Source organism: Phoca vitulina, unplaced genomic scaffold, assembly GCF_004348235.1.
Source record: "Phoca vitulina isolate PV1807 unplaced genomic scaffold, GSC_HSeal_1.0 scaffold41, whole genome shotgun sequence".
Taxonomy (NCBI): Eukaryota; Metazoa; Chordata; class Mammalia; order Carnivora; family Phocidae; genus Phoca; species Phoca vitulina.
In genome coordinates, this window is record NW_022589744.1 from 7,974,724 (window position 1) to 7,983,319 (window position 8,596).

Genomic DNA, 8,596 nt, shown 5'->3' on the forward strand with positions numbered 1-8,596 from the left:
AACACTACTTTGGAAAGATGTGTGTCCCTCTATGTTTCTTGCAGTGTTATTTACAATAGCCAAGATATGGAAGTGACCCAAGTGTTTACCTATAGATGAATGGCTAAAGAAGATGTGGTGCATATATACAATGGAATATTTCTCAGCCATAAAAAAGAGTGAGATCTTGCCATTTGTGACAGTATAGACAGACCTAAAAGGTATTATGTTAAGTGAAATAAGTCAGACAAAGAAAGAAAAAATACCGTATGATTTCCCTTATATGTGGAATCCAAAAACCAAAACAAATGAATAAACAAACAAAACAACCAGCAGACTCTTAAATACAGAAAACAAACTGGTGCGGGAAAGGCAAAATAGGTGAAGGGGATTAAGATGTGCAAGCTTCCAGTTATAAAATAGAGAAGCCAAGGGGATGAAAAGTACAGCATAGGAAACAAGGTCATTAATATTGTAATAATGTTGTATGGTTACAAACAGTGATTACATTTATCATGGTGGACACAGAGTAATGTACAGAATTGCCAAATCAATATGTTCTACATCTGAAGCTAATATACCATTGTATGTCAACTGTACTTCAATAATAAATAAAAAATAAATAAAACTAAAAAAAAAGGCCTATTCAAATGTCACATTTGCTCTTAACTATCAGGATATTCTTATTCATTAACAAAGTGGCAATCTCCTTGTATAAACTGTTCTATAACTTTTTTCTTACATCTTAATGTTGTATTCAATTAAAAAACAATTTTAGTGTGCATTATCTAATACGATTCTTGAAAGAATTGCTTAATGTAAACAGAGTAGACACCATCTATCCAGGACTCTAAGCCGTAAGATTCCCTGTTCTCTCATATCTAATGAGGGCCATGATACCTCCTAAATTGTTCTTACATTTATATGCCTTCCTTCCCCACAGCCACTTAGCTCATTGATTCTAACCTTCATTTTGGTCCTCTACCCCTTACTATTTTTCATGCTGCTAGAATTCTCTTCTTTCAAGCGACCCTTTGTTGATTATCTCCAAAATAAAAATCTGATCATGTCTTTCCCTTGCTTAATCAATTCACTGGGTGCCTGTAGCATGGCATAAAGGGACTTTCATTACCCAGTTCATGGTCTTGTTCATTGACAACCTCTCCTACACATTTTGTTCTGGCCATTCAGAATTGATAGAAGTGTTCCCAGGATATCCTATTCTCCCTTACATTTGGGTTTAGGGGTTTTAGAAATGTTATTCCCTTTTCCTGAAACTCCTTCCCCAAACTGTACCTAGGTAATTATTATTTGCATTTCCTGGTTCTGCTTCGATACCATATTCTCCTTTACACCTTTCCTGGTCCTCAAGGATTCTAGTTGCCAAACATTTGGCGAACATCATGCCCGAGCAATTATTAAACCATGTTACCTTGTCTTTATAATTCTTTGACTCACCTTTACTCTTGCATACTTTTCTGTATGCAATTTGATGGCAAGAGATTATGGTCATTTTAATTATCATCATATTTCCCAGGACCATTTGCATTGCCTGATACAATGTGGAGGCTCAGTGAACACTTCTTGAATAAATTAATCAATGAATTACTCTCCATTTTATAGACTAAGTAATGGAGACTACATCAGCTACCCAATTAAAAAATAATCATTACAGAACTATATAAATAAATACATAAAATGATATAATAAAAGGCATGATAAGAATATAGGGTGGGAGGGGCGAATGGAGGGTGTGATGCTTTAGATAAGTTGACCATAAAGGTCTTTTCTAAAAGGGTGTGAGCTGAAGCCTAAATCCTTAGATCCAAGGTCAAACACAAATAAGAATTTGTTCCTTACATTTGCTCTGGCAGGAAGAAGAAATTCCCTGAGGCAATGGGACACCAATCACATAAATTGGGGTGAGGCACAGATTTGGAAAATTTCAGAACATGGAGAGATTTTACCTATGGAATCGCCCTCATGGGGAGGATGTGAGCGTACAGGGCCCACCAGGGGATAGAGCAAAAACGTTCAAAGATGCTAATAGGAATAAGAAGAAGAGGTAAACAAAGATGTGGCGGTACCAAAGATGAAGTTCCGGCTTTAAACTACCACCACTGACAACAAATCCAGCAGCATTTACTTTGCCAAGGAAACGGGACTCTTTTTTTTTTTTTCTTTTCTAGAGATTATTATGTGGGTGTTTTTTCCCTAAGAAGAAAGTAAAACTGCCAACAATATATATATATATATATATATATATATATGTATATATATATATTCATATATTTTCTCTCTACAAACAAAAGTGAAAGCTAATTCAACTTTTAAAACACACAAGTCTATTCTTTTTCCTCAGAACCTACACATTTCTGCTTTCCAAAGGGAGTGTGCCCTTTTCATAAAGATTCCGAAAGCTTATCCCAATAAATGTGTTCTTTTCACTGAAGCAAATGATTACATTTATTTTTTCAAAAACATTAAGAAGATGATGAGATCATTTATTGTTGCTAAACTTTAATAGCATCTAAGTAAGGGGGTCGGTATTTTTTTTTCCTTGTTTGTCTGTTGTTTTTTCCGCTCCTGCTGGACCAGTAGCGGCCTCCAAATGACATGAGGCTAAATTAGAATTTTTTTTTCTTTCCAATACGAAAAGGAAAAAAAAAAAAAAAAGCAAAACCTCACCTCAGCACCAAATGAGGCAGTTCATGCTGGTTTTGGAAAAGGAATTAACTCCAGAGAGAAAAATAACAAAGTCCGTTCTGAGGTCTTTCCTATATATTGAGAAGGCCAGTTTGGAAAGGAAATGCGGAAAAACAAACAGAAGGTACCCAGGCTTCTTTATCATACCTGCAGAAGGATATGCTAAAATCTACACAGCCATACCCTGGCGCCAGGTCTTCATTATTTTTTCTCTTTTAAAATGGCGCCCACTGCTCTATAAAATGATCTATTGGGACTTCAAAGCTGTGGCAATTGCATGTGGCACAGGATGTACGCAATTAATTATGTGATGCTTAAATGACAGGGTGTAGGAAAAATAGGGGAGAAGAAGAAAAAGTTAAAAAAAAAAAAAAGCAAAAAAAAAAAAAATCCAAAGTAAACTCAAAGACCTGGTTGTCTGCTTGCCAAGAACCAGTAGCAGATAAGGCCTCCAGTTGCCGTGGAAACTCGGGCCTCCAGGAGCCAGAATCCAATTTCAGAAACCACAAAATCAACATAAACGTGTGCAAAAATAAAAAGGTTTGTTTGGCAAGTAATAAGGAGAAGGGTACCAATGTATAAAACACATGAACCAAGGTGACCTTGGCCAACTGAAGCCGTAATGACGACGATGTCCGTGGCAGATTTGGCACCTCCAGAATGAGCGGTAACAAGACACAGTCCACGCTGCTTTCTGTTATCAGGCAATTGCTACCTTTTTGAAATATTAACCATCCACCACCTCTTCCCATACCTCACCTCAAAAAACATAACACCACCCTTCCTGAAAGCAAGGCTGGTAGGCCTTGATTTTAACCCAAGAGGCCAGAAAACAGACAGCTAGATTTTTCGTTTGTTTCTTAGGTCAGGAATCACATGCTATCCCATCCAGGACAAAGAGAAATGGATTCTGTGTAGAGACTTTATCCCTTCAGCAGGAGCTGCAAGGAACAATTACATTCTAAAGTAAGAAGCAGGCTTCACGTGCAAGCTCTGAATAACTGCAAAACTTCATGTTATTTTGGACTCTTCATTTAATTTGCTTAAGTTTGGCATAAAGAAGTATCATCTAAAATAAAAGCTCTTTGATAGGCAGACAGCTTTTAATTCATCCTATTCTCTCAGAAATTATTTACATAGGCAACATTATTTTTGTGTTCTTCCTTCATTTTCTTTAGAGACTAGATGCTCTCCTAGACTCACTTCATCAACAGGCTGATTTATATTTTGCTTCAGTAAGACAACTTTGTATTCCATAGAGCACTAGGCCTAGAAGACTTTCAGTATGAATTTCAGAGAACTCCCAAGCTTGAGGTCATAGAGAAAATGCACCAGCATATTTGGTACTGAGGAAGTTCCTTTTCCAGGAAGAAAAAAAAATATTTGAATTCCCAACAGATAAATATATAAAGAAACCTAACCAAACACATAGAAATGTCAAATATATATCAGTTCACTCTAGAAACAGCCCCATTTCCTTTATTTCTCAATCCTAAGGTTTTGCTCTTCAAACTGACAAATTTAAAATGTATAATTCCATTTACAATAACCAATATTGTCTATTGCTTGTGTAGAAAACTCCACCTCCCTCGCAGAGACTCTGCTAAGTGTCTAACACATCATTTCCTTTGCCAGCTGGGCCCACAGCTAAGGCCGATCTCTTTGTGACTGAGCGCCAGCCAATGCAATGTTGGTGGAAGTAATGGCCACCACTTTCAAGATTGGCCCTCTTATGATCCTCCATACTCTCTCTACTTGCCCATTTGCCATTTAGATACAAAAGACCCAATGTGCTTTCACTTTCCTAGGAGATAGCATATCACATAATGGAGGGATTCTGACTTCCCGACTTAGCACCTGGAGAAGAGCTATTGAGGAGGGCACCTGATGAAGAACATCCATGCTAGACTTAGCAGGGCTGATAACTACAGTTTAAATAGGTTGAGCCACAAAGGTTTACGGCATTAGTTACCACATTGCATACTCTATCTAATACAACACCCCTCAGAAAACAACCTAAGCATTACCAGTGACTATGAAGCAGCCTGGTGTCTCTAGAAAAGTCAAGGCATCTTCTTTGCCCACCTTTGCTGTGGCATCCAGCTCTATCAGAGCCCTAATCACATGGGATCATTATATAATTGTTAATTTAGTAAGCATGCCAGGACTACACTTTTTTTTTTTTATATTTTCCAGGTATGGCACCATACTAAAAACACATGTTGACACTGGGAGTCTAGAAAATGTATTCATCAATCTGTATGTACCTAGTAAGGATGAAGATAAGAAAGTCATAAATGTCTGAAAGGGTATTTTCTTGTCCCTCCAGCCAAAAGAACTTTTAAAAAACCACTGTGTAAGCTGGACAATTAAGGAAAAACTCAAAATCCTTAGCCTATGTTTTGAAGAGTAAAGGAATGTTCAGCCATAGCGATGAGAAATACCTTCCTTCTGGAAACCATAAGTGGCAGGGAGAAAGCCCAGAGCCTTTAGCTTTCAGCACGGTGTTGCATTTTGACCTTCAAGTATCTGTTATTATGAGCAAGGTTTGCCCAATATAAAATTCTACCAGGAGCAGAGAAAAATTTGTGTGACCATAAGTATGAAGACCTAATGATCTGGAGAGTAAGGGGGCTTGAGAATCCATCTTTTTGCTTTCATAACTCCTTAGGGCATTATAAGAAAGGAAGCCCGATATTAAAAAGTGTTCATTTGACTCAGCTCACAAGTAGATAATGCCACACCATTTTCTCACTAAAAGTTGCAACTTCATTTTTTTTTTAAATTCACTTATACTGAATACCCACTTGTTGGATATATTAATGGTGTAGTCCTATAACAGAATTTTATGCAACCCTTAAAAATCATGTTTCTAAGAATTTTTAATGACTTTAGAAAGTTCTGATATATTGTAAATGAAAAGAAAAATCAGGATCTATAATTTAAACCTACAATAAGAGGTGTCTGGGTGACTTGTTAAGTGTCTGCCTTCCCCTCAGGTCATGATCTTGGGGTCCTGGATGGAGCCCCGCATCAGGCTCCCTGCTCAGTAGGGAGTTGCTTCTCTCTCTCCTTCTACCCTTCCCCTCACCATGTGTGCTTTCTCTGTCTCTCTGTCTCTCTCAAATAAATATAATCTTTAAAATAAAATAAAATAAACCCTACGATAAAATATTTGAGAAAGAGGTTGAAATAAATATACAAAAAATTAAAAAGCTATTTCATTCAGTAGAATTATAGTTGATTTTTATTTAATTTCCTCTTTATAATTTTCCATAATTCCAAATTTTATCTGCTAAATATGCCTTGTCATTTGACTGTCAGAATAGATTAATACTTGTCATTTATTAAAATAATTCAGACAATCGGCATTCAAGGTAAGGTTAAGGCAGCCTACAATATTAAAATATATTTAAATCGTGCATTCAAAAAAAGGAGAGACCATGAAAATTAATGAAATAAATTCTATAATAACACTAATCTTACAATGTGTTGGGTGATCTTTTAAGTATTGTGCATATATTAACTTATTTAAGAACATCCTCATACCACCCAACCAAGGTGATAATCCTATTACTTCCTGTTTACAAACAAGGAAACTGAAGCACAGAGAGGCTGAATAACTTGCCTGAGGTCACTCAGCTAGCTACTGGAGGAGTTGGGATTTCAATCTAGGCAGTCTGGCTCCAGAGGCTGCACTTTAGGCACCACACTATAAGATGGCTGCAAGAAACAACATGGAGTTTGCCTTTGGGTTCGTCTCTCTCAAAGCAAACAGGGAATAAAAGGTTATGTAGATTTACCTTTCTATTATAAAAACACAAACATTTAACTGACTCTATAGATGGTTTCCTAGGCCTACATTTTTTTTTTAAATTTTTTTATTGTTATGTTAATCCCCATACATTACATCATTAGTTTTAGATATAGTGTTCCATGATTCATTGTTTGTGCATAACACCCAGTGCTCCATGCAGAACGTGCCCTCCTCAATACCCATCACCAGGCTAACCCATCCTCCCACCCCCCTCCCCTCTAGAACCCTCAGTTTGTTTTTCAGAGTCCATTGTCTCTCATGGTTCTTCTCCCCCTCCGATTTCCCCCCCTTCATTCTTCCCCTCCTGCTACATTCTTCTTCTTTTTTTCTTTCTTAACATATATTGCATTATTTGTTTCAGAGGTACAGATCTGAGATTCAACAGTCTTGCACAATTCACAGCGCTTACCAGAGCACATACCCTCCCCAGTGTCCATCACCAGTCACCCCATCCCTCCCACCCCACCCCCCACTCCAGCAACCCTCAGTTTGTTTCCTGAGATTAAGAATTCCTCATATCAGTGAGGTCATATGATACATGTCTTTCTCTGTTTGACTTATTTCGCTCAGCATAATACCCTCCAGTTCCATCCATGTCGTTGCAAATGTCCTAGGCCTACATTTTAAGGGGAATTGATTGTGAAAGTTATCTAATGCAAAAGTGGGCAAGACTTTCCACCGTGTTATTGGAGAACATACAGAACTAAAACCCAGTCTAGAAAACAAAAGGAAGCAATGAGTCCTTACTTGTGCTCATGAGGCATGGCCTTTCAAAGTTTTCATCTTTCTGTGGGGAAAGGTAGATAAAGAGACGCTTCCTTCCTAAGAACAGGGCCTCTTGCTGGTGATAACCCAGATCTTATCCCATTGTCTCTGCATGATCAGAAACCACTACAAAGGTCAGGTTGGGGTAGAGGAGCAGAGTTAAACCAAATCTCTTTGGCAATATCAGTTCTTCCAAGGGGACATCATTCATCTAATAATGTTGCACATTAAATCAATTTGCACCAAGAAAATGAAAGCCACACATGGTGATATATAGCCTATGGGAGCTCCCCAAATGAGCCCCAGCCCCAGCCAATGTTTTAGTCTCTTGCTACTTTTTTTATTTTACACAGAAAATTAAATTTTAGCAGTTGAGTTCTATTTTCGTTTAGAATGTCTATTAAAAGTCTGGCTGTAATATTTATGAATACCAAAACAAGACCACCAGGGCACATATGTACTAAAAGCAAGTCTCAGTCACAGATCTACCAAGCAGTTCCTCAGACATTAATAATAAAATAATAATAATAATATAAAAATCATCAGCTATAACTATAATAGAGTGGTTCAAATTGGAAGAACAGATTGAAAAGAAAAGAAAAAATTTAAAATTTTGTAAAAAATGTCCTTTATGTGATTTAGAAACCTTATCATTCCTCTTGCTTCGATCCTGGGGTTGATAAAAGATGTGGACTCAGGTTCAATGATAGGCTCATCAGATTTCATGACAAAGCTTTCAAGAAGATATTTTAGAGGAAACACTCAAATATTCACTAAAGAATATGTGAAAGTCTCAACTGCAAGCATGTTAACGCAAGACTTATTTCACCCCCAAGTGGTTTTTTTGCCAAAAATTTTGCTGAATTCCTAGTGGCTTTTATTTTATTTTGTTTGGTTGAGGTAAGGGTTGGCTTACAGATTGTCTTGTGATATAATGAGTAGAAGGAGACAGACAATTTACTGTGAAATTGTTAGTAGCCAATGCTGAACAGAGATAAATAATGATAAAAACACATTAAAGATATGCCATCTCATAAATAATAATGTGAACTAATGGAGAAACAGAATTTGATTTGAAAAACAAAAAAAGGAGTTAGTCTCTATGTTATTTCCAGTAACACATTACCATCCACAGTTTAGCCATCTGTCACAGTTAAAACTGAGGACCTATCCTTGCCACTGGAAAATATAAATACATTTTTATAAGATAAATTAACCTGACTCTTCAGCGAAAAAATTAACCACCGATTTCAGGCTCATCTTTGACTGTGAAGTGATCTTTGTCTTTTTTCCTGGATAACTTCATAAAAAAGATAGTATTTTCTGAGC